Consider the following 26,430-nt stretch of genomic DNA (forward strand, 5'->3'; position numbering starts at 1 on the left):
TCCAGGGGTGAAATTTGGGGCCTGTGCTGAAGGGCTTTATACATCCACAAAGGGCAGGCAAGTAAAACAATTTTAACCACGTTCCCTGAACATTGCTTCACAAAATTAATGCGCTAACCGATCATTCTACACACCCTGGAAAAGAAGTGAACAGGAGTAAGTTCTTCAAACTTAAGGTAGAGAAGTAAATTTTTGGATACCCCAGATAAAATAGGAAATCTTTTGACATTTATTTATTCTTAATCTTCAAACTCAGTATTCAAACTTATTTATACCATTTCTATTGTCTGGGACTATTTGTTGGCTGGTGTAGATATAACGTCAGAGACCAAGAGCGAGAAAGAGAGAATATGTGATCCAATTTTCCATGGAGGGCAAGCATTTATTATTTCCATATTTTATTGTGGACAGGGCAGCTATTTAGTTACGTCTGTGCTTTGCCATGGCTGAAGCCAGGATCCCCAGGCCTGGACAGGCAGCTTACAGATGGCCACCACTGTTCCCAAGGTAGGGTAGGCATAGAAAAGAATGCATGTGCATGTGATTCTGGAAAATATATCCTTTAATCTTGGCAGGTCAAAAGCACCATCTTCATGTAAAAAACACATGTGCTATTGGCAGTTCTGATAACCAGTAATAATATTGCTAACTCATATTAATAATATCAAAACTATTAATAGAATCCTATCCCCCAAAAGAACAAAAATGTCTTACAGGATTTGTGATGTCTGCAATGCTATAAATCTCTGAAGACAGGTTATATCCTTCCCACTTCCCTGAGGCATTTGTCACATTGCCAGACAAGATTAGAACGAGATAAGCCTCAGAAACTTTTTGAAGATATTAGAAAGATCATGTTAGGGAAGTGGCTTAGGGGTTATACTTTATCAAACCAACATCCTTCAAATGCCTACCACTGATAATAAACTGTCATCTTGCTAGAGAAAGGTGGTGGACCCTGAGCCCAACAATGGGACTATATATTTAGTAATAACCTTTATTCTGTTTTCCTTTTGTGTGTGTTTGTGAGGGAAAGACCCATTTAAAAAAATTATAGCACAATAGAAAAGTCTCGGGCAGACAAAGGCATTTTTCATGAACAAGGTCCTTTCTCACCACTCCCGGTCACTTCTCTGACCTTCTTTCTTCTACTGGTCTTTCCCGTTACCCCCACCCAAGTTTTTCCAGAGTAGTTTTTCTACTCCATTCAACTTACAGATTCTGTAACACTCAGTCATAGAGTAGCTTCCTGATGGCATCTACCTTCTGTGATGTATGTTTTCAAATGTGTTATCTTCTGTAGAAGGGTCACTTAACTCTATTCTGTCCAAGAATTAATGAGCTCATTGGGTTTAAATTTAAAAGTCTTATTTTTAGAAGCCCCCAAATAGTTTCCAATGGCAGGCTAACACCCATGTTATAAATCCTCCCTAGAGGCTTTATCATGGCGTAAAATGAAATTGATCTTATTTTCCATCTCAGAGGTTTGTTTTTAATGGTAAGGACTCACTGTTTATGTACAGTAACTATGAAAAGTCATCTCTAAGAACGGCCAGGATATATTGCTAATTCAGAATCACTCTGGGAATTTGTCACGGTCACTGAATTACTATCTGTAGCTGCCACAAGGCAGAAAGGTGAAAATGTAATGTCTCACCCATTTTCAAATCAATCAAAAGGCCAAGAGATCTCATTTGTTGTACTGGAAAATTCAAGTCTATATGCTGTCATGGTAATATCACAAAGGGAAAGATTAGAAAGAGGGAGGGAAATCTCACTAGAGATTATGTAAAAGACAGTGGAATTTGAGGATGTAAAAAAAAAAACCATTTTTTTGAATTTTATTTTTAAATATTTTATTTTTTTAAGTATTCTTTATACCCAATGTGGGGCTCAAACTCACAACCCCAAGATCAAGAGCCACATGCTCCATCAACTGGGCCAAAAAGGCACCCCAGGGATGTAAAATATATTGATAACCTTTTTTACAAGGCAGACTGAAATATTATTTACATAGTAGCACTAAAGAAAGTTAAGAGAAGTTGCTAATGTACTTGAAATCGGCTTGATACAGTACTAACATCAGTGAGCTGTGAAATAAAGAACCTCTGGAAAAGATCTTAAAAATAGATAAGAAAAGAAAAAATGAGAACTGGCCATGAAAGAAATGAGAAATGAATAAATGAACGAATAAATGTAAGAAAAACCCAAGATGTAAAGGTTCGATAACAAAGAGACAAGGAGAAAGGCAAGGCAAAAGACCTGTAGGCAGATACACAGAGATAAAATCGAAATATCAACTGCATAATGTGGAGAAGCAATGTGAACGTCCTCATAAGTGGCTTCGATACCCTACGTTGCAGAAGGAAAAGAGAAAAAAATGCTTCCTAGAAAGGTGGAAGAAACTTTACTACCAAGACAGTTGGAGATTATTGCTCAGAAATGCTGGATCGCCAACAAAGAAAGAGCTCACATTCAAATTTTAGCAGATTTAATTAAAAATTTTGAATTGCGATCAGGACAATTTCTTGGTTCTGGAAGATAAAGAGCTAAGTTACTGCCACAAATGGAAACTTGCCAAGTTCCAGCAGGATGAGTAAGAATACGGACCGCTTTTTTTAAAAACTACATAAATATTGGAGCTTTTAAAAGCCCAGTAATTTCTTTTTTGGTATTTCTTTGCAAAACTTAATTACAGACCCCCCCCAAATCAATTGTTTGATAAACAGAATATAGATAGGGAGAGCACATAATTTATCATGCAAACCAGGACACTTTTAGAATGCAATTAATAATTATGTTGGGAAAATGGGCATAACCCAGAATGTATAGGTACCCTAAATAATGGAGCAATTTCTTAAGTGAAATAACATCAAAGAAATTGGACTCATCATGCCAACCTTCTCCCACTATGAAATATGTCCCTTTTCAAAGCACCACTGAAATCTTTCTTGAGGTCATACTTTTAAATCTAGGAATACCAATATTTCCCAAATTTCACTGAAGTATTCAAAGAAATATCCTCAGAAGGATTAGTTGTAAGAGGCTTTAAATTTTGGGGTGGGGGTCAATTTCAGAAACATTCGGATTCCAAAGTCCTACTGGAATGTAAACAAAAGCAAAAGGATACATTTACTGTAATGTATCCAGATGTAGAGCTCAATGGCACCTGTAATAAAGCACAATAATTCAATTATTGCAAAAGGGATTAACTTAAATTTAATTTGCATTTATTTAAATACATTTTATTTGGGGCAAGAACACTAGCTCTAGCAAATGAAAGTGAACAAAGAATCCAAAAAGGAGTTAACATAGGTATCAGGATGTTTAAAAATATTCACAAACATCTGCGTCAGTACAGTCAAGGGCAAATACAAATGTTAATATCTTAATTGGGGTTCCCAGATTCCCTGAAATCTGAGTTGCCCGTGGCTATCACCAGTCTTCTGGGAACCGCAGCTCCAGCTGTGGTAAGAGAACATTTGGCCAGCACTCCAGGACTATGGGTAATGTCTGAGGGATGGCCATCAACAATGAAAGTTTTTGTTTTGTTTTGTTTTTAAAGATTTTAGTTATTTGACAGAGACAGAGAGAGTACAAGCAGAGAGAGGGGCAGGCAGGGGCAGAGGGAGAAGCAGGCTCCCCACTGAGCAAGGAGCCCAAAGTGGTACTCGAACCCAGGACCCCGGGATCATGACCTGAGCCGAAGACGCTTAACCGACTGAGCTACCCAGGCGCCGAACAATGAAAGTTTTCAAATGGGTTCCTCCAAACTCATCAGCCAGACAAGCTGAAGAGAGGGGAGAGCAGTGGGTCGAAGGAAAGGTTTAGGGTCACCTTAAGAATGAAAGACTTCAGGAAATACTTCTATCTAGAACGGGAGGGTATGTTTTGGGGCGTAGAACAAGGACATGGTAAGCAACTATCCGCCCTCAACCACTTCGTTATCCCAAAGTGGTGCTTTTTCAAAGGTCCTAAAGACTATGCTGAACAGACAGTACAGAAAGCAGCATGGAATATACAATGGGATGGGACGATGGGATCAAAGGGGCAGGGAGGAGGTAACCAAAAGGAAGCCTTTGTTAGGGGTTCACTGCCCCCAGCAACCAAAGCAGCCAATCCTCTGGGCCTGGCCAATCCCGCGATTTTATGCATTTGTTGTGTGCATTTGTTTGCATCTGCTTTTTTTTGCCAAGTGCTTTTCACTCATACCCAGTTTCTCTAGTTTTTGTTTGTTTCTTTTTTAAACCAGGGCTGACCTCAGGACCCAGAGGCTGGTTAGGGGAGAGTGCTAGAGAAGGACTGAGCTATAGGACTCAGGAATGAGCTACAACTATGCTCTGGGTAGCTTTTTTCCAAGTCCCAGGCTTTGAAGGCTGATTCTATGACTGTGTTCACCAAAAATGGTCAGAATAATTGGGGGAGGGGAAGGAAAAATGTAGCTCTCCTCTGGAAAGAGAAAACTAAAGCCAGATATGTGGACCCTCTACCAGAGCCCCTGTTACTGGATGGTTAAAAGCAAGGGCGAGCCCGGGGGAGATGGGGGAAAGGGTGCGTGAGGGCCACGCCACGGAGGGCTCAGAGGGCAAGCAGAGTTTGAACAAAGCATGGCATAATTAGATTTTCATTTTAGATAGATCACTCTTACAGTGTGAAGGGGGCAAGCCTGGAGGCCAGAAGCCTGGGCGGTGGATTAGTGAACTAAGACAAAAGATAGAACCCTGGACAGCAGAGCACGGCTGGTCCCAGAAATGTCCAGGTAGCAAACGAGACGGGACTTGGAGCTGAATGAATGTGAAAGACACAAGCAGTCCGGGTAACTCCCAGGTTTCTAGTTTGATTAACTAGGTGGTTTTGAGGCTATTAACCTAGAAGGACAGACACAGATGGTGGAGAGGATTTGAGGATGGACAATGGCAAACAGAGCGGCCAGAGGAGGAGGAGGCTCTGAGACAGCAGGTGTCTCAGCGAGACTACTCTAAGTGTTGATCTCGAGCAGCCGGGACCGAGAGTATGGACCTGTGTAAGATGACCTGGAGCCTAGTCTGATGCTAACATCTATGAACTGTGTGTGAGGCTCTCAAACATTTGGGATTCGCTTCTTTATCAAATTACATAGCTAACCCACAGCTTGTTACCAGGAGTAAATGAGAATGTGTGTAAAAGCAGTCTTCAACTCTGAAGTTTTCTTTAGATTTAAGAACTTCTCTCTCCATTTCTGTCTCTCCATTTAGCAAACAATTTTGTATTGTTTTCAGCCAGGCACCAAAACATAAAGAGATAAACAGTGCCTCTCACTGGGGTTGATACAGTCTTTGAAACTTGGTTTTTCACTTGAAAAACATTTATTCACTTATCAAGTAAAAAAAAGTTCTGAGCCCTAGTATAGGCTTGATTTTAAAAACAGACACATGAGTAATGCACAATTGTTTAGGGACTTTAAATTTCAGGATGCAGAACATAAAATATAAAGAGATGAATTATGTGTTCAGCACTGCAACGGAGAACTGAGGCTGAGCGGATTGGATGGGTTCACGTGCCATCCCTTGCCAAAGGGTTAGCTAATCTCCATACTAGTCCAATTCTGTATATGAGGGGCAAAGAGATTATCAACACTATTTAAATATTACTTTTAAAGATTTTTTATTTTATTTAAATTCAATTAACAAATAATGCATTATTAGTTTCAGAGGTAGAGGTCAGTGATTTATCAGTTGCACATAACACCTGGTGCTCATAATTTGCAATGGAAATAACCGGCCTCATAGGGGATCAACATACCTTAACAAAATGTTCAGTAGATTTAGATCTTGCTAAAGCCTTTCACATTTAGCGTATAGAGATCATCAATCCAAATGACGTATTACACACTAAAAATGCTCCTGATGGACACAATCAATTGACAGACAAATATGTATGAATACATGTTCTCTGCCAGGAATTCTATTAAGGGTAGGATACACTCTTCAACAGTCTCCAATGTCCCCCAAAAGTCTACACTGACCCCTTCTGAATGAAGCTATCCTTTTTGAGCTTTCGTTATAAAAACTACTGGGGTACAATGCGGTATAGAAATGTTCAGTCTTGCCAGACTGTTTCTGGGTTATTTCCCAAATGGAATTAAAATTTTGGTGTATGGTTATTAATTTAAAAGATATTTCAAGAGGCACCTGGGTGGCTGAGTCGGTTAAGCGTCTGCCTTCAGCTCAGATCATGATCCCAGGGTCTTTGGATCGAGCCCCACCTCGGGCTCCCTGATCAGTGGGGAGTCTGCTTCTCCCACTCCCTCTCCTCGCCCCCTGCTCGTGCTCTCTCTCGCTATCTCTCTCTCTCTCAAAATAAACAAAATCTTAAAAATAAATAGAAGATATTTTATTATTTTTTAAATCATACTTTCTCTATCTTATAATGGAACATTAATCCCCAGATGACATTAAGGTCCAAGACAGAAGGTCAGAAGTGTAATGGTTACCACCTTTAGGTGGGGAATGCCTTCCTTTATAAACATACATGTGCACACACATACACACAGATGAGAGCACAAAGAGAAATTCATTTTAACCCCTGCAAACCTTCATCTTCTCCATCCTTACAACCCATTATTTATAACTTCTGATAATATGTGATTTGTACATCTTTGGAGTATAATAAATGTTCACTGTGGATGGAATCTGGTCCAGTAAGCACCCACCCGGAGATGAACCTAAAGAAAAATAAATTAAACATACAAATCATTTGGCACGAGAGGAACACTTTTTGCATTATTTTAAATGACAAAAACCCCACAGGTAACTACTAACGTACAACACGAAAAAGCACACAGAGGTGGCAAATATACCTGATGGAAAAAAACAAAGTGACACTAAGTATCCTCACGAAGTTCACCTTAGATCAGGAAGGCAATTTTACTCTAGTGCGTGCATTTTCAGAACTCCATCAAATTCCAAAAAAAATATATTTTTTGGTAGAAAAATAGTAAGCAGAAAGAAAAAATCCATAACTTCATCTTCCAGAGACCAACCAGACAAACACTAACAGAGATGAATATTTACTTTTCTCACCCAATGAGTGAGCACAGCCTCCTTTACTATTTTATCATCTGCCTCTTCCACTTAAATATATCCTGAATATCTGTTCATACAACTTTACCTTTGTACCTTCATTTTTAACAGCTGCATAATTTTCTACCCTATGAACACATGATCATTTTGTCCCCTGGCTTTTAAAGTCTAAAAAAAGCTTTCTGACAGAGTTTTAAAATGTGAAGTTGAAACAGGCATTAATAATAACTCAGTCAATAAACCAGTTCAGCAAAGAGCCTTTAATATATCGTTTTTAATTTCAAAAGCAAAATTCTATAAGATGACATTAAACTTCATAATGCCTTTAGATTTGCAAGTTTTATACAGTAGAGTTCAAACCCAAGTTCATTTGAAAGAGAAGTAACTGCTTTCAGGTAATGTATTTACTTTAAGAAAGGACAGGTCATTTCAAGTTTAAGACTGCCATCTAGTGCCTCCTTTCTTCCTGTTGGATGTGGGAGGCTTTCAGTTTAAGGATATTCGACAGTTAACTTTCTGGACTGCTTAACTCGGGTTTTCAATAGCGGTAACCTTTTTCAGCCTATGTGTCATTCTATGGTACCAGCTGTGCCGAGTAAGGAAATTGATTGTACTGTTCATCCGTCTTAAAGGAAAAAGTGAGGCAGAGACTTGAAATTAAAAAGCAGTCATTTATCATCCTTTGCTGACCTATGCAATTAAACATGACCCCCCAAACAAGACAAATTAACCCTTTGTGCTGATGTAATCCCTGGAACAGATGGATCAATAATGGGGACACATATCACTCCACCAAGGTTCGTGTTTAAGACGAGCAGCATGGCATTGGAAATTCTGCTCTGGCTAGCACAGCTGAAAGACTCTATCATCAGCTGAGCAGCAGATTCTGAAATCAGAGTCCCGCAGAGACACCTGCTATAGACTAGATACTCACTGGGTGACCCAAGGCGTTCCTTTGTGAATCAATGTAGAATCAATGTCCCAGCAAGATGTTAGGTGGCACTGAGCTAATGGACAAGTAAATTAACAAGGGAGGCACAGCAAAGGAGGCTTCAGCCTTATAAGCTCATTAGCCTTGGAACAGTTCCAAGACACCTGGGTGGTTATGTCCACCTACCTGAATTACCATGGAAGTTTCAATTGGATACAGTTCCCTTCCATGAGTCATAAATTATTTAACTTTTACTATGCACTGTTAAACAATTGTCATGTCCCACGCTTAAGTGGCTGCCTTCCAAATGGGGTATGAAATGACTTTGTGATAAAATTCACAGGAGTCCTAACGTATGAAAGAAGCTGTACTACTTTTAGATAAAATTCCATCTGGCAGCTTAACTGATCAAGATATTTATTTGATTCCAACAAGTCACAGACTTATGATTAGGCAATTCTGAATGGCATTCCTATTTCTCTTCTAGAAGACACCTAGTTTATGCATAAGAAAAATGGAAGTTTAAGGGTTTTATATTCATTTCAGTGGATTTCCAAATCCAAATGTGCTTAACAGATAAAAAATTCCATGTTCAGTAGGTCTTGAAAATTATTATATAAGCTTTAACATATATAGTCAAAAGAAAGAAAAAATAGCTTATTTTAAAGTAGCTATTTTGTATATTTGGGAGGTTATTTTCACAAACATTTACATACTAATATCAACAATAACTCAGTTTAATTTAATATGCAGTCATTTGTGTGAATTTAACCTTGACCCCAAAGGTTGTTTTAGCAAACACAAAATCTTTAACTTCCTAGCCTTTCTCATGCAAATCCCCTCACACAGCCTCTTAAATTCCACCTTCAACTGGCCATGAGGAAATGTAGAGAAAAATGTAGCCTATTTGACCGTGAAAGGAGGTAAACATAATGAACCGCTAAATTTACACGTGTTAATATTATAAAAGAAAAAATACAAATATTTTGGGCTTTTGGGGCTTTTCCATATTATAGAGTCAGTGTAAGTTTCAGAGTAAAAAAAAAAAGACCAGCAAAAGAGATGTTATGAAGTGGTACTCTAAGAAAAAAATTACAGGCTATTTCCTCCAAGAGAATAAAGAAGCTACTAGAAAAAAGAAAATGTCCCTGTAACTTATGCTATATAGTTGATTAAAAACAAATCCTTGAAACCAGACTAGGGGAGGGGGAGTCGTGCAGCACAAATCCAGGCTGTGTCCAAAGCTGGTGGGGGGAAGCAGATGAACCTCCCTGTCCCAGGCCTTGTGTTTGGAAACGAGCAGGGATTCTAGTGGCTTTTCAGATCCAGCTCCCGGGATGGAAGTTTGTGTTTATGGTACAAGTATAGGAACGCCTAACAGTCACTTGGGTGACCTGGGTCTTTGGGTTCTGATGGTGACACTGAGTTTCATGGAGGTCACACTCACCCTCACTGAGCATCGGAAGGCTCATTTGCTAATTGAGGCCAAACATCTTTTCTCCCTATTTCAGGTTTACCTGTATGAGTGCATTCCCCAGCCTGGCTCAGTTACATAATAAAGGATGTAGATCATGGGGTCATATCTTTGGTTTCCTCATCCCCTTTCCTTCCTTCCACCAGCCCCTTTTCTTATGATACATAGGAATTATGTCTATTATTATGTTTTCTCAGTAATATTAGTTGAGGGATGCCTAGGTGGTTCAGTTGCTTAAGGGTCTGCCTTTGGCTCAGGTCATGATCCCGGGGTTCTGGGACCGAGTCCCCCATCAGGCTCCTTGCTCAGTGGGAACCTGCTTTTCCCTCTGCCTGCCCTCCCCACTGCTTGTGCACTCTCTCTCTGACAAGTAAATAAAAATCTTTTAAAAAATAAGTATTAGTTGAATGAATGAATGAATGAATGAATGAGAGATAAATTTTAAGTGTAAATAGCTTGGGTAGATTTTACATTACAATTAACTTTCAAAATATATAAGCATTTGCCAATTAAAAAGAATAATTGGGGCACCTGGGTTGTGCAGTCAGTTGAGTGTCCGACTCTTGGTTTCGGCTCAGGTCATGATCTTCTGGTCCTGGAATGGAGCCCCGTGCTGGGCTCTGCTCTCAGTGGGTTGTCTGCTTGAGTTTCTCTCTCCCTCTGCCCCTCCCCCACACACACTCTCATGCACACACTCTTTTTTTCTCTCTCAAATAAATAAAGCTTTAAAAAATATCTATAAACCAGATCATCTTCATCTATACTTTGGAACATTTAGACACAGAATCACTGTTTATGGGCTTTTATTTCTTGGAAAAATGTTAAATTATATCACTAACACTTGTTTTTCTTATTTTTAAGAGTAACACAGCACCAATTTTGGAAAAACTGAAAATGGGACAAAGAAAAAATTCATACCCGTTCCTAATCTGACCACTACTAACATTTTGCAAATACAAAATAAGTACCTAGAGTCAAGAGGACACCCATGCAGGGCATCACACCCAAAGCATCCAAGTTCCACAGACCCAGGGAGAGGGTCCTCCAGGGAGTCGCTGGGGCAGCGGAGGACTATTTCACCCTAAACAAAGTTAGTGGTTTCTGATCACTAATCAGACAGTACTGAGTTACGCTGAGAAATATAATAGTTGAAAAAATAAGAATATTCTGTGGGGTAGTCGGCTTGAGAAATAAAAGTAATATGCAAGGGCTGCACTATAATATTTGAGCAAAATGACTGAATTACTTTAATGGGTACTTTCATTAAGCCAGGACCACCAAAACGTACACATCAACCAAAAGCCAGGGATAAGCCCATTCGAGACACCTCTCCCCTGGGTTGTTATAGAATCACACCCAAGAGCTCCCACCCATTTTTCTCTTTATCGATTCTACTTTGCCTACCTGCGATTCTTTTTTTTTAAATAAAGATTTTATTTATTTATTTGACAGAGAGAGAGATAGAGCAGGAACACAAGCAGGGGGAGTGGGAGCAGGGAGCCTGATGCGGCGCTCGATCCCAGGACCCTGGGGTCATGACCTGAGCCCAAGGCAGACGCTTAATGACTGAGCCACCCAGGAGCCCCGGCCCACCTGCGATTCTGATTATACCATCAGTTCTCCTTACTCAGGGCAGTTAAATTGTTGACTTCTAGAAATAGGGAACTTAACAAACATTGCTCCCAAAGACTGGGAATCTATTTTATCCTAAAAAATAAGAAAGGCAAAACAAAGACAATGATCTTTAAAATTATCATGTGTCACAGGAGAGGCATGATCATGGAGATTCTCTAAGATAGCCTTCATTTGGGGCGCCTGGGTGGCTCCACTGGTTAAGCAACTGACTCTTGATTTCGGCTCAGGTCATCATCTCAGGGTCATGAGATCAAGCCTCACAAAAAGCTCCGTGCTTGCTGGGCACTGCTTGAGATTCTCTCTCTCTCCCTCTGTACCCCACTCTGCTTAAGTGTGCATGCTCTCTCTCTCCGCCCCCCCAGCAAAAAATTAAGATAGCCTTCACTTTATTCTTAAGTAGGTTCCACACCCCAATGTGGAACCCAACATGGGGTTTCAACTCATGACCCTGAGATTCAGACCTGAGCTGAGATCAAGAGTCGGATGCTCAACTGACTGAGCCACCCACCTGGCTGGGGAGGAGATGGGGGTACTGGGAGTGTGCAGCTGAGTTGCCAGGTGAAATACATGATGCCCGGTTAAATGTGCATTTCAGATAAACCACCAATAATGGCTTTAGGGACATGCAATATTTGGGACACACTTATACTAAAAAGTATTCGCTGGTTATCTGAAATTCAAATTAACTGGGCATCTTATGTGTTTTCTTAGTTTGATAAATCTGGCAGTCCTAGAACAACGAACCCTTTTTCTACCTCCCTACTTTTTAGGTTGGAGTTCCAGATAATCTTGTGTTTGAGAAAAGGGTTCACGTATCAAAAAAAAAAAAAAAAAAAAGTTTGAAAACCACTTTGCTCGAGGAATCCGGGCAACTCTCTGAACTCCACTGTCTGTGGGTTTCCCATCAATAAACCGGAGTGCATCTGGTTGTTGTGAAAATTAATTAGAGCTTGTAAAGCCCTTTGAAATTGACATGTTCAGCTGCATATGCTACAAAATATTTATCACACGCCAGACTGCCTGAAAACATACTGATTAACAATTAGATGGCAGAAATTCTAAAAGATGTTAAATCACCATTTTTATATCACCATACTGAAGAACCGCATATTGAAACACAGTGAAACCTTCCAACCTAAGAGGTGAGTTTATCTTTGAAAAACAAACATATATGATTTGCTTTTAAAAGTAGAGTATACTGTGATGGATCTTTTTTTTTCCAGCTGAATCATAATGTTTAAAACAGGAGTTCAAGAAAACAATCAGGAAATGAAGAAAATAGTTCATCCCCTATGAGTCTATTGTCCGCTCTTTCTGCTTGGTAAGGTTTTTTTAAGCTTAAAAAAAGTTCTTATGAAAACAAAACAGAGATACCAACACAATAACACACATCTGGAGGCCACTTGGTGCTCTTCTTTCCCCCCAACCGTTAGCTTTCACGGAAAACTCTTACAGTACTTAAAGCAAACGTCATAAAAGTATAACACTCATATAATGTTGTCTAAACACTCAAGGCTGAAATGGAAACCTGGCAGTGAAAATGAGGAGTAAATAAATGTAGATTGTACCAATGAAAGGCACGATGTAAATACCTGGTAGACTGGCCAGGTAAATACACCTTACTCAGAAGCTGAAAATCAACCACGGGGAGAAAGACAGGGTCCCAATTAAAGTTGTCAAACTCCATCTCTTACTTCTGATTGAGATTTTATAAAGGTGGCACTGAGTGCATGACCAGGAGCGTAATTAATCTTTGGGCCACATATAAAGACTCACAATTCTCTGAGTATCATGGTTCTTGCCTTTGCCCTCACTTTTCTCTTGGCCCAGAATGAGTCATTCTCCAATTCGAACGGCGCGGCGCACTCCTTTTCAGTCATTAACATCCAGCTCAGCCATCTCCCCCTCTCTGAAGCCTTCCTTACATAATCTGCACAGGACCCGGGACTTCTGCCCTCGCCTCTGTGCTGCTGTTAATTCCAGGACATTTCGCTGTTCCTGCCTCCACCACCATGTTTCGCAAGGAAGGGCTTCGATGCCTTCCTTCCCTACAAGGCCGCCCGCTCAGTAAGACAAGAACCGTTCCTATTTAAAGCCTGTACTTCCACAGCCTAGCCCAGTGCCCAGCCAACCACAGAGGCCCACAGAGGTGTGCTGAGATGGAAAAGATGCCCCCACATTGAAATAAAAATGGGGAAGTTTAACGTGAAATGGTTAACATGTAGTTGTCAATGCCATTTCTCTTTACTTTCAGGGAACAGCAAAAAAAAAAGGCACAGAATATGCAAAAGAGCTCCCGTCACTTGGAAGCCAGTAAATGGTCAGGAAAAGAGGCAGAAGACGAAAGGTTCTGTACATCCGCTTCAGGAGCCAGAAGAAGAGAAAACAGCGTGAACTGTTCCCAAGACATCTCTGCAAAAGTGTGCCCAGCTGTAACCGGGAGAGCAGACCTCCCAGCCAAGCGCAGGTGGGATTTTATTCCTGGCCCACCCTCTAAGAGGCTGCTGGGAAGGCCCACAAAGGTGTCATTAACCATGGAATGCCTTCCTGCAGTTCTTTCACACACTCATTACCAGCTGATAGCGTTTGATCTTGGAGTCATGGCTGAAGTGACCCAGATTCAAACTGGTGATTATTAATGTCACATTTATATAGATAGTCCTTCCTCTTAGAGCAGCCCTTCATAGTCATTTATGCACCTGCCAGGAGATGTGCCATGGCTCATTGCTACGTTCATCTGAACAATTCATGAATTCCATCTTCTTAGATAGAATACAGATGCTATACTACTTCCCGGTGGGCCATTTGTAACTTCAGGCTCAGCCTAATTAGAATGTGAATGAGATGCAAGGCCCTAAGAATTTGTTTAAAAGTTACCGAGTTAATTAAACACACTGCTATAAAAATGGAACACCCAGGCCAGTAGGTATGGTGACACATGCCAACACGTAGTGTTTAACACCGAAAGAGTTTCACCACTTGCTGCATATTTTCACCAGCTTTTATGTGGGGAGTGGGGGAGAAAAGAATATTATTATGGTTTCAAAAAATATTAGGAATACAACTAAAATGGATGATAGGCTCTTTTTATTTTCCAGTAAACCCTCTCTAAACCTCCCTAAATTAATTCCAATTTGGTCAATGGACACACACATGTTAAAAAAGTTATAATCACAATGTGATCACATAAGTGAACATGCTACCTTGAGTTCTACTTTATAAGTTTTCCACATTTCCCGTGCATAAACAGTGCTCACATTTCTAATTTTAGTGTGAACATAAGTATGCCATTGTTGTAACTATATTAGATTAGTAATTTGCTCTTAACATTACTATATTTTTTAAGTTCTTCATGTTAAACTATAATAAAACCTATTAAACCAGACTTTTGGTAAGGGAAGCGTATTTTCTCTCAGGTCTTTAAAATATAGCTATTGTTGAATTTTGAACTGGCCACACAGAATCATGAATAAGGAAACCATTTTTTAAAGTTTCACCTGGCTTATATGAATAATTCTGAGTTGACTGTTAAATAATTCTAGCCAGGAACTTAGGTAGGGAAAGTTAATGATAAAAAAATATCAGCTCCAATTTATTAATCTCCCTTGAAGTTACAGCCTCCAAATCCAGTATTTTAGAATTAAGAAATTTTGAGCTTAAAAATTCATTAGGACCCTCCTTTTATAATTGAGGAAACTGAGGCACAGAGTGGATAAAAAGTCCAGAAAATTAAGTGACTTATCCAAGTCACATGCAAGTCAGTAGCAGGAGGGGCTATAATTATCTAACAGCATTTAATATAGAATGAACATATGGGTGCTTGGATGGCTCAGTTGGTTAAGCGACTGACTCTTAATTTGGGCTCAGGTCATGATCGCAGGGTCCTGAGATCAAGCCCCTCCCCCCCACTGGGCTCCATGCTGAGTGTGGAGCTTGCTTAAGATTCTCTCTCTCCCATGGGGCGCCTGGGTGGTTCAGTTGGTTAAGCTTTTGCCTTTGACTCAGGTCATGATCTCAGGGTCCTGGGATGGAGCCCCACATCAGGCTTCCTGCTCAGCAGGGAGTGTGCTTCTCTCTCTCTCTCCCTCCCTCCCTCCCCCTCTCCCTCTGCCCCTCACTCAAGCTGTCTCTAAAAAAAAAAAGAATGAATATAAACAGCAATATTTACAAAACTGATGATGAAACATCATCAGTTTTGTATGTCACAAGTGTTTGCTTATTTTCCCTTTCTTTTCTTTCTTTCTTTCTGAAAATTGAACTACAAACGTTCATTTATTTAGGAACTGCCAAGCCAAAGCTCCTTAGGAAGGTGCATCTTGAACTAACAAGCAGCTTCTTCAACAGTAAATTGGGAAAACCTTGGTTAAACCTTCACACAAAGATGCAGCCAAGGTAAATGAGATGAATTTGCAAGAGCTTTGTGTATGTTGGAGGTATCAGTCTTATTATTAGTAAAGACCCTCCCAGTTAAAACATGATAATTTCTGGACAAATAAGTGGGTTCAGCTCCTTAATAGGAAAGTTGACCCACTGCCCATTTAACCCTGGAAACTGAGACATTAAAATAATAATTTTAAGCAACTAGGTTTCCTAGTAAGCTAGTTGAAATCACTTAGAGGATTAGCTTTTCACCTCTGGAATTTAAGTCAGAGGATTTCTTGAGTGAAAGACGACCCATTACCCTTGTTTTAAAATACAAGGCAACACCGCAAGTTTGTCTGAAGATACTGCCTCTATTTTTGGCAAAGGTTACAAAGTAGTATGGATATATTATGAAGAGGGAAGTCACACAGCTTCCCTGCAGCCAATATTCAATCTTCTATTAATATGGCATCAGTCTGCTATTTGATTACATTTCATTGATCACTTTATGGGGGAGGGGAGGTGGGGTATTCTATCGGTCTTTTTCCTCATACTCTTATCATGTTCCTCTGGCTTTTTATTCAGATAAGGAAGGAAACAGCTCAGAAACTTTACTTCAGCTGCAAAAAGAAAACAAAACAAAAAACTCACAGACTTAACACACAGAAAAATCTTTGTTCTGAAAATTTTCACTCAGACAAAAACAGAATACTGGGTTCTATTTGTCTTTATTTTATGTATAACATTAAAACAGTCCACAAAACAAAAACAAAACGGTCCACAAATGCCTATCCTGTAAAACAAGGGTGGCTATTTGCTAACTTTAAGAATGAGAATATGAGCATAAAGCTCTCTAACTTGCTCAGCAATACATACTCTTAGATTGGGGAGGGGGTGCCCCAAATTGAAGCACAGCTAGCTCCCTGTATTTTTGCAGTCATTCATTCTGCAGGAATTTATTAAGTACCTTCCATGTGCCTCTAAGACTGAGGATAAGGCAGTAGACAGCATAGATTTCTTCATGGGACAGACAGCTATAATAAGTAAGTATCTGATAGTGGTTAAGTGCTATGGAGAAAAGTGAGGCAGGATGAGGGGGTCTCAGAAGTGCTGGGTGATGGCTGGGGCAGGCAAGAGTGCTGCTATTTTATATAGGGTGATTAGGGAAGGCCTCCCTGATATCAGATGACTTTTGAGCTGAGACCTGAAATGATGCAAAGAGCTGTGATCCCACCTGGAAAAACCTACACTTGTCCTTTTATGTTAGCTTGTCAAGTCTAGTCAAACAAGGAGATTAGCTGTGAAACGACAGGAAAGTGAAACCTACAAATAATAAAGCTTTATACAATACTTTGAACCAGCTCTCAATTTATCTCCAATGATCCTTAAACCCTGTTTAGCTACAGCTTAATCTTTTTCCTGACTAAAATGCCTCACAGTATCTCTTCACTTAATGACTAAGAGAGAGAGTTTTCCAGTTACATTGTGCAAACAACCCAAGTAGATAATGCAGGTACAAATTTCCACTCTGAGGTCCTGATTATTTGAATTGGCAGTGGGTATACAGTAGGAAAAAATGAGCTGAGGGTAGCTGATTTTGCTACTGGTCATGCCTATACAGTGAAAGTTCAAAGGAAACTGGACAGTTATCCAGGTTTTAGAATGGTGAGTTTTTAAAGTCCCCCTTTTAATTAAAAATAAAACAAAAGAACAAATCCACCCATAAGAAGGGCAACATGTAACAACAAAAAAATCAAGTAAGCTAGGTAAATATAAATTTCTTATTTTTTAATGCTATACAGAAATAGTAGTGATATTGACTGATTTAAGTTTTTTTAATTTACTCTATGTTCTACAGTAATGGTAATAATGGATAATGATAGGAAATAATCCAAACTTTCAAAGACCGAAGAAGAAAAAGCAAAGAAACAAAATGGACAATAAACTCTTTTGATCAACTTTTATAAAACTATGCAACCAAGAATTTATTATCAATTTTTATTATTTATTATCAATTATTCTTATTTTATTATCAATGCTTGATAATAAAACTTTCAGATGCATCACAGTTATTTGAGAAAAACTGAGAGTGTGCTTATATTTTATTGAGACTCTAATTTATCTTATCTAGAACAAGAAATATATATACATTTTGAATATGAACCTCTGTATAGTATGGATCTGGACAGTTTTAAAGCACTTCATATGTTATGAAATATATGATATGGAATCATGTTTGAAAAAGGATCAAAATAGCTATTGGCCATAAAAAACAGTTTGAATTAGCTAGCTTACTTCGCTAGTCAAAAGAATGCAAATTAGCATTTCTGTTGTTGAAAAAGACAAAGGGCTTAATCAGACACACTTTATTAAGAAATCTGTCTTGATAAAAATCTATTTAAAATTTTTAACCTTTGTAATTAAAAATATTTAAAAATAATGGGGCGCCTGGGTGGCTCAGTTGTTAAGCGCCTGCCTTCGGCTCAGGTCATGATCCCAGTGTCCTGGGATCAAGTCCCGCATCGGGCTCCCTGCTCAGCGGAAGCCTGCTTCTCCCTCTCCCACTCCCCCTGCTTTTAAAAAAAAAAAAAAAGAAAAAAAAATATTTAAAAATAAGACTTAAAATTGTAATGAAGTTGTAAATTTGTCAGATAAGCTCTGAAACGTTTATGGCGATAATGGTTGGGTTATATTTCTTAAACTGACCCACATTAAGATGATCACAGAAAACTGGGCATTGATTCATTCATTCCACACATACAGGCACCAAAACGTAAGGCCATGCAGGAAAAACTATGTCTTTCATAAGATAAACTGTTTTCTAACAGAATGTTAATTACACTGTCAAATAATATGCTTTTTTTCCAACCTCCAGATACCTTTTCAGAAGAAGTACCTCAATTTATTTTCGTTTATTTTTTCCCCCTTATTGTTTATTTATTGATTAAATTGTGTTTTGAATCTGGTATGGCTGACACACAATGTTACATTAGTTTCAGGTGTACAACTTAGTCACTTCAACCCCTCTACATGCTATGCTGGGCTCCCCACCAGTGTAGCTGCCGTCTGTCACCATACAGTGCTATTACAATATCATTGACTATATTCCCTAGGCTGTGCCTTTTATTCCTGCGACTTACTCCTTCCAGAACAGGCAGTCTGTAATCTCCCACTCCCCTTCACCCATTTTTGCAATCATCGGTTTGTTCTATTTATTGGTCTGATTCTGCTTTTTGTTTGTTCATTCGTTTTTTTAGATTCCATATATGAGTAAAATCATATGGTATTTGTCTATCTCAGTCTGATTTATTTCGCTTAGCATAATACCCTCTAGGTCCAATCATGTTTCATAAGTGGCACAATCTCATCCTTTTCTATGGTTCAGCAATAGTCCATTATTTATATTATGCATCATATATACATACGCACACACACCACATCTTCCTTATCCATTCTTCTATCGATGGGCACTTAGATTGCTTCCATATCTTGGCTATTATAAATAATGCTGCAATAAACACAGGAGTGCATACATACATCTTTTTGAATTTGTGTTTTCTTTTTCGTTTTGTAAATAAATACCCAGTAGGGGAATTACTGGATCATATGGTCTGTTTTTAATTTTTTTAGGACCCTCCTTCTGTTTTCCCCAGCAGCTATACCAACTTACACTCCCACCAAGAGTGCACAAATGTTCTTTTTCTCCACATCCTCACCAACACTTGCTATTTCTGTACTTCTGAATTTAAAGTAATGAAATCAGCAGTTAATCTGGACCAAAAAAAACACAATACACTATGGAGTATCCCCAAAGTCTGGAAACGTAAGGAAAATAATGTATTTATTATGCTGTTTTCCAGATGAACAATTATATCCATTGTTTTAAATTTGGAAAGGTATCCGAAAGGTTGACAAAAAGCATACTGAGCATATTATTTGAAAACATAATACTACATTTTCAAGAAGTCTCCTGACTTCTTGGGCTCTCTACATTTGTGTGTGCCAGGCACTATGTTAGGCATTGGGTACACAATGGTGAACAAACATGGTCCCTCCCTCACATTAATTACCATCTACTTACAAGAGTGGAACACAGATATTCCTGGAAGTGGGTTAGAATGATATCTATAAATTGTTGACAGCAACATTAGGAATAAACATAGAGGTGAAGGAAGGAGGGAGAAAGGAAAGTAGTTCAGACTCGTAGGATTAGAAACATAACATTTTAGAACCAGAAGGAAATCTCAGAGATCATCTAATTTAGTGGCTCTTAAGCACAGCTGTGCATCGAATTACCGAAGAAGCTTTTTCAAGCTAAATGTGCAAGACCACACCCAAAAGCCACTGCCTTAAAATCTCTGTGTATTTATATTTTGAAAAAGCTCCATAGGTGTTTAGGATTCAAACCTTTGGTTAATAATACTGATCTAAACTAATTCCCTCACTTAAATATGAGGAAATTGAGGCCCAGAAAGGTTGAGAGGCTGACCTGAAATCACACAGCTATACTGCAGTCCCATTTTTCTAATTTTCAGAAAAAGACTGTAGAAAAACTGACTTTTTCTGCACTATTATACCACATCACCACTGTCTACTCTTGAAGCTCTGCTCAAGAAGAAAAAGGATAAACTGACCAACACTTGCTAAAAGTTACTGAACCAAAGTAAAAAGCCAGTGTCTATGGGCAACACAAACATACAATTAACAAAAAACCCATCATATACCATAGTAACCTCGTTGCTTCCTCCTTAAACAGCCAAGTCAAGGTAGTTTAAAACACTCTCAAATAAATATGATTATTCCTATCAGTTTCTCATTTCACCACTGCAATGAACCATAATTTTGGTTTTCATGGGTAAGGAAGGGGAGAAGAAGAGAGTGATTTTTTTCCTGGCTTATTCCTTAAAATTCAGAAGGTTAAAAAAAAAGTTTCTAATACTTCAATATGAAGAAAGCCTGGTCTGCTTTTAACACGTTTGGCAGTACTTAAGGACATGTTTTTGGCTATTAGCCTGGCAAGCTGTTTAAGCTTATAGAAGGCCCACAAAGAGAACTTATATGATTAAGTTAAACACAAACATCTTCTCTGTATATTTTATCCCCTCCCTTCACATTCACAAAAACATAAAAGGCTAAAACGTTTTAGAACTAGGTGAGGGAAGCAAGTTATTTATCACTTCAGCTCCTTTCTCAAGGCTTGTGTAAATAAGAACTAAAGAACTCAATGAAATTATTCATATGATCCTTGCAATGAACAAAGCTAAGCATCAGAAAGCAGTTCAAAATTCCTCTGAAGCATATGTATTTTCTTACAAGAAACATCTGTGATTCTCTAATGTACTTCAGACCTAACTTTATCTCTTTCTAAAAATTATGTAACATGCATACACTTCAGGCACCAAACATACTTATTAATTACACAGTCAGAGAAGAATTTAAAATGCCGCCTCTTTTTGACACACATTATAGCAAGTATTCCAACACTGGAGCACTAAGCAGTCTTCTCACATAAAATCTAACAGTTCCCTAAATTGTTTGGAAGTGATGTTTTAAAACAAAACAAAATGCCACACTATCTAGCTCTTTTTCAGATCCTAACTAAGGAACTTAGATTATTCAAGCATGTAAATAACATAGTTGGAAATATCAATTACAGTTAACAAGTCATGAGTGTCTCCAGAAGATTACCATATTATTTGCTTATCAGGGAGATAAAAGGGGGAAAAAAAAAGAAGTGCAAATGCTTTTGGTGAAACTGTAAATGGTTTAAAGCAGTTTACTATTTTTAGACTGAAAGACTGGTGTGTATATGTTTGTACTTGTGTGCGCGTGTGTGCGCGCGTCTGTGTGCGCGTGTGCGCGCATGTGCGCGCGCGTGTGCTCGTGCACCCAGAAGACAGCATTTTAACTAGGGCAGAGGAGCTGGCCAATAGAGAAAAGGGTTTTAATAGCCCTTCTATTTCAACCATAGCTACTGTGGGTTTTGTCACTATAGCAAAGGGCCTGGGTGGGGCATGTATCTGGCAGGCTCGGTGCTCAGCTGGTAAAGCAACATAAACCTCATTTTACCTCGAGCTGAGCAAATTTTCTCTAAGAAGGACAGCAAGGATAAAGGAGAAGTCTAAGCATCAGTTGGTGGGCACTTCTTCCCAGGACACTGCTATACTAAGGCTAGCCTCACACCTTCTCCTTCATTGGATCAAAGGCCTCCACTATCACTCACTGGTGGTAGTTACCTTGGATTTAGGCAGTAACCTAACCTCCCGGATCTCAATGATTCCTAGCAGCCTGGGTTAATTTCAGCTGTCTCTCCAGGGGCTACATGAAACATGGCATTTACAAATTTGGGTTATACAGCACTATTTATTACACTATGGAAGATTTCCAAAAATGCCAGAAGAGATGTTGGCATTCATGCATTCTACTACTGTTCAACCCAAAGAAGCACTATATTCTATAGGATGTTTTTTGCCAGGATTGAAAGAGCCTATGTGAAAACACCTTAATTAGGACCATCTTAGCACCTCAGTTACTGGATACCCTCTAGCTCTAGGTGTTATGTTTCAAATGGGCCAACACACCAGCCTGGAAACAGACACCCCCAGTCCTGTAACCAATCCCTTCACTCCAAGTCCTGAGAGTGTATATTTTCTTATTTTCAGATTTAGTAAGTCAAGTATATCTGGTAGCTATTAAAAGATTTAAACCACTACCGTTTTTAAAAGGTTTCAGTGTTCAGAAATTTCAAGCCCACAGAGGGGGCCGATCTGGAGGGTTTGGTGGCTGCAGAATGGTGGATTATTTGCTGGTCTCCCCCCACCCCTTCAAGGAATATTCTTATTGATCTCTCTCTACCCTTTTAATGTGTTTTTAACACATGATCATGGGCTCATAAAAGTAAAATAGAAGAATCTGAAGAAAAGACAGTGTCCAGGGACCGAAAAAGATAATTATAATGATAGATTGCTAAAGAAGGAGGTGGGGGGGGGCTTGAAAAAAAAGTTAGCCACTTAATCAGATAACCTTTCCCCCTCTTATTCTTTGGATTGGGAAATCCAAACTAGTATACGATGTTTCTTTAAAATTTCCTTTAATGAACAGTTCAGTTAGGCTTGCTCAAAGCCAAGGGCCATCCTAGAAAACCAGGGCCAATTTTGTATCATGTTAAGTGGTGGCTACTTTATATCAGACTTCTTTTAAAGGCAACAAAAATGGGGGGGGGGGGTAAAGGAGGTGGTTATAAAAAACTTCACAGGAAACCAAATAGCCTTCATTTAAATTAAAAGCAATCACAGCCTGATTCTTGGAACATGCTTCGAAATGCTTTTTGGCATGCAGCTGCTACATGCCGCCAATATTGTGTGTAATTGGAAACATTTCAAACAGAATTGTTACCAAAGTCAAAGACCATAATTGCGAGCTGTGGGATCTGTGCCTCAGATAAAAGAAGGGCAGCTGAGTGAGAGCTCACTGCACTGAGGAGTCTACTTACCGGTCTGCATCTGACTGCAGTATTTCCACTGTATTATTGACAAATCTTTCTTTCCAGAGACCCAATGAGATGAGAAGGAAACAGAGAAGCATACACAAAGCAAAAGAGGGTGGGTGCTATAAATCGGGACAAAACTCTTAGGAGTATATGACTTCAATACTAGAACAACTGAAATAACACAGCCTTAACGTTTTTTTTTTTTCTTCCTGAAGTGCAATCCACTAGAAATGAAAGGCGTCTCTCCCAAGAGTTTACCCCAAATCTACCAGTGAGAAAAACGCAACTGCAGTTTAATTGGTCAGTGGGATCACTTAGGACCAATCTTATGGGTGGAGGGAAAAAGTTAAGTAAAGGTAAATGAGAGCTGCTTGCTAGTTTACAGCTTTAAGTTTTAACATGTTTACACTGGCATCTGCTTTGCTGACATTTTTATTTGTATGTTAAATTTAAAATCTCTCTTTCTAGGGAAATGAAGGCGGAAAGCTCTAATCAGTTCAGGCTGGGCAATCATTCTTGTTCCTAGAGAGGTCCCTTCAAAAGTGACCAAAATGCACTTAGAGTTCAGTCTAAACAAGTGAACAAAACAGAGACACAAGAATTACTACATTTTCTTTGAGAGGTTTGATCTCCCGCCCCGCCCTCAGTAACTGGACATAGTACCAGTGGACCACTGGCTCTGGACTGGTTCTTGGAAAAATCGTGTCATTCTGGCACACGGGAAAGGGACCCGATTATTCTGCCGTATCTCCATGCCAGAAGTGTCATGACATCAGCCTGCTCCAACCTGTAAAGCGTGTCTCTTCCCACCATCCCTGCTTCCAGAGAGAGGGGACCGAGGGCAGGCCAGGCTTAGCTGCATCCCCCAAGCGATCTGAGACCAGACCTCCACTGCTCCAAAGGTTCCTTCACTGGCACATGTGCAGTTAGCCTCCCGGACTTCAGTTCAGCACGGCCTGTCCAACAGGGTGCCCTTACCGGTTACTGGGGGTGCTGAGGAGGTACACTTGTGTGTATCTGAGATGGGGAAGTCCAGAAATGGTGGTGGTGGGGGGGGGGGGAGTGCTGTTGTGGTTCCTGGTGCCACCTCTGTCCCTGGCATTCTGTTCTGGAGTGCTGGCTCCATATGCTGCCTGAGGTTTCGAGGAACTGCAACAATGCAGGACTTGGCACCCAGATTACTGTACTTTCTTCTCCCAGCGTGTTTGCTCTCACACCAGCCTTCCAAAGATATTAGTGCACAATATGGAAATGCTTTATTCTGTGACCAGAAGAAAAAGCAGTAATGGTCCCTTAAAACACCAACCAACCAACGAAGAAATGCAATTCATTCACTTCCTAACTCCTCTTTATTAGGGAATAATTACATGTGGATTTAAGCAAATTGAATATTCTCACACTCCTAAGAGTTAAACAATTGATATTATTTAACATAAAATGAGAAAAAAGAGACCTATCTTTCCAAGAAGACAGAGCCTATCCTGGTCCAGTGGCATCTTTAACATTTTTATGCACAGATGAGAATCACTTTGCCTTTTTAAATTATTTCCTTTCTTTAAAAGGAAAAATTTCCTTTTATGAACTACTTTAACCAGGAAATTAACTGCTATCAACTAGAATACTGGTAATGATATTTTTTCCTAAAAATCATTTCCCCATAATATTGGAAAACACAAACGGTAGATATAGGCCATTAAAAGAGTTACTTAATTACTGGAAAATAATTTTTAAAGATTCTTATTTCATTTCATGAGTACTCTGAACAGTCACTCCTAATATTCAAACTCTTGTGTTTTGCTTTCAAGTAATTACAAAAGTTTCTAGAAAAATTATCTTACAATGTCACTTTTTAAAACACATTTCAGCTTACTTTTAAAAAATCCTTCATTAGGTAAGCCTCAAATTTTAACTTTTTTTCTTTTCTTTTGTGTCTTTTCAGAGTCATCATAGGAGAGGATATTAGTAGAAACCATACTTTTATCCACATCTGACTCTAAACTTAATAGTTAGCTATTAAGCCTATAAGGGTTTTTTTTTCTCCCCAGATGATATTAGATTTTATTTGCATGACCAAAGCTGACTCATTGCAATCCCCTTTATTATAGAGACAAATGGTGGTTCCATGGAACTTGATTATAAAAACATGATAAACTTTTTAAGTTTCATTGGTATTGCTAGCAGAACTGATTGAATCTGTCATTTTAGTAAAACGTATCACTTTTCTTTTGAGAAAACCTGTAAACCCACAGGGTCACTCAGTGATAAATCGACAGTAAGAACCACATTAAGGATGGAAAAATTAATTTCCCAAACCTATTTGCTCACATCAACATGGCTACCCTCTGTGTACCATCCAGTTTTTCCCCCTTCCTTCCTCCCCCCTTCCTCCCTCCTTCCCTCCTCTCCTCCCTCCCCTCTTTCTTCCCTTCCTCCCTTCCCTTCCCTCCCCCCTCCCTCCCTTCCTAGGTTTATTCACAAGAAAGAGTCACTATTGTTAGCCATGACTTATTAAAACAGATTTTTGAGTTCATCAGCAAGTGTGCTACCTCTTAACTGTGGGTAATGTCCATTTATTTCTAGAACCTTTAGTTTTAATATGTGGTGCACATGCATTGTTAACCTTTAAATCCTTTGTATAAACATTTCTGGTAGGGCTTGTAAAATATCTCCTTCTGTGTTTCCTGACTCGCCAGTTGATGGCATTTAGAAACCCTCTGGTACCAGCAGGTGCTGTATTTTGCTTTCTTCAGGCTCCAGCTGGGCTACAGTGACAGATTCCTGTCCCAGGCCAAACCCAGCCACCTAGGCTAGGACCACATTGGAGGCAAACTGAACCGGGCCCCACCAGACAGCAAGATAAATGGCTGCTGTCTAAGTTTAAAATCCCTTGGTGGGAGTAAATATTGTTCCAGAGGAAAAGGCTTGACAAATATTGCGTCATCCTTCCAGAGCTGTCTTGATTAAAGCAGAATCTTTGGATTAAGTTGGTGCTCAATTCAAAATGTATCTATCTTGCTGTCATGGGATTTTTTCCCCCTTCCTAGAGTCTGGAAACACATATTGTTGAGGATGGTCAAATAAGACTGCCGCCTCCCAAGGGGCTGCAGTCCACTCCTGATAATAGAAGGCGGCTGAATGCTGACACTTCACCGAGGAGAATGGAGACAGCAAAGGCTTAGTGGGAAAAGGCCAGTTGTCACCTAAGTGACAGGCAACAGCTGAGCTCACACATCTGGAGCCAGACCAGGGCAAACATTCAGCAACCCTTGCTGTCCTACACCTTGGGCCTGTCCGAAGGGACAGAGAGAAGTGCCCTTTCCTTCGAAAGCACATTAAAAAAATATCTGTTGGTGAACCACATCAATTATGTAACCCAGCTGCTGCAGGCCCAGCCTTCTGAAGTACTGATTAAAACGAAGAGGTACACACAACCGTGAGGCATGCTCACATACAATTTCGTTGAGTATAAACTGTCCTG

General features: G+C 39.5%; 1 protein-coding gene across 3 annotated transcripts in view; it reads right to left on the reverse strand.

Annotated features, from left to right (window-relative positions):
• The window catches only part of PRICKLE1 (prickle planar cell polarity protein 1), a 109,772-nt gene that overhangs the window by 81,756 nt on the left and 1,586 nt on the right, over window positions 1-26,430 (reverse strand). Inside the window, exon 2 of one of the 3 annotated variants that reach the window (XM_081821502.1) lies at window positions 23,931-24,213. The exons of the other annotated variants lie outside the window; for them this stretch is intronic. The gene's annotated coding sequence lies outside the window, so the exon portion shown is untranslated. The remainder of the gene's footprint in view (window positions 1-23,930; window positions 24,214-26,430) is intronic. 3 annotated transcript variants of the gene reach the window in all.

Source organism: Leptonychotes weddellii, chromosome 5 (assembly GCF_054177405.1).
Source record: "Leptonychotes weddellii isolate Sample4059 chromosome 5, ASM5417740v2, whole genome shotgun sequence".
Taxonomy (NCBI): Eukaryota; Metazoa; Chordata; class Mammalia; order Carnivora; family Phocidae; genus Leptonychotes; species Leptonychotes weddellii.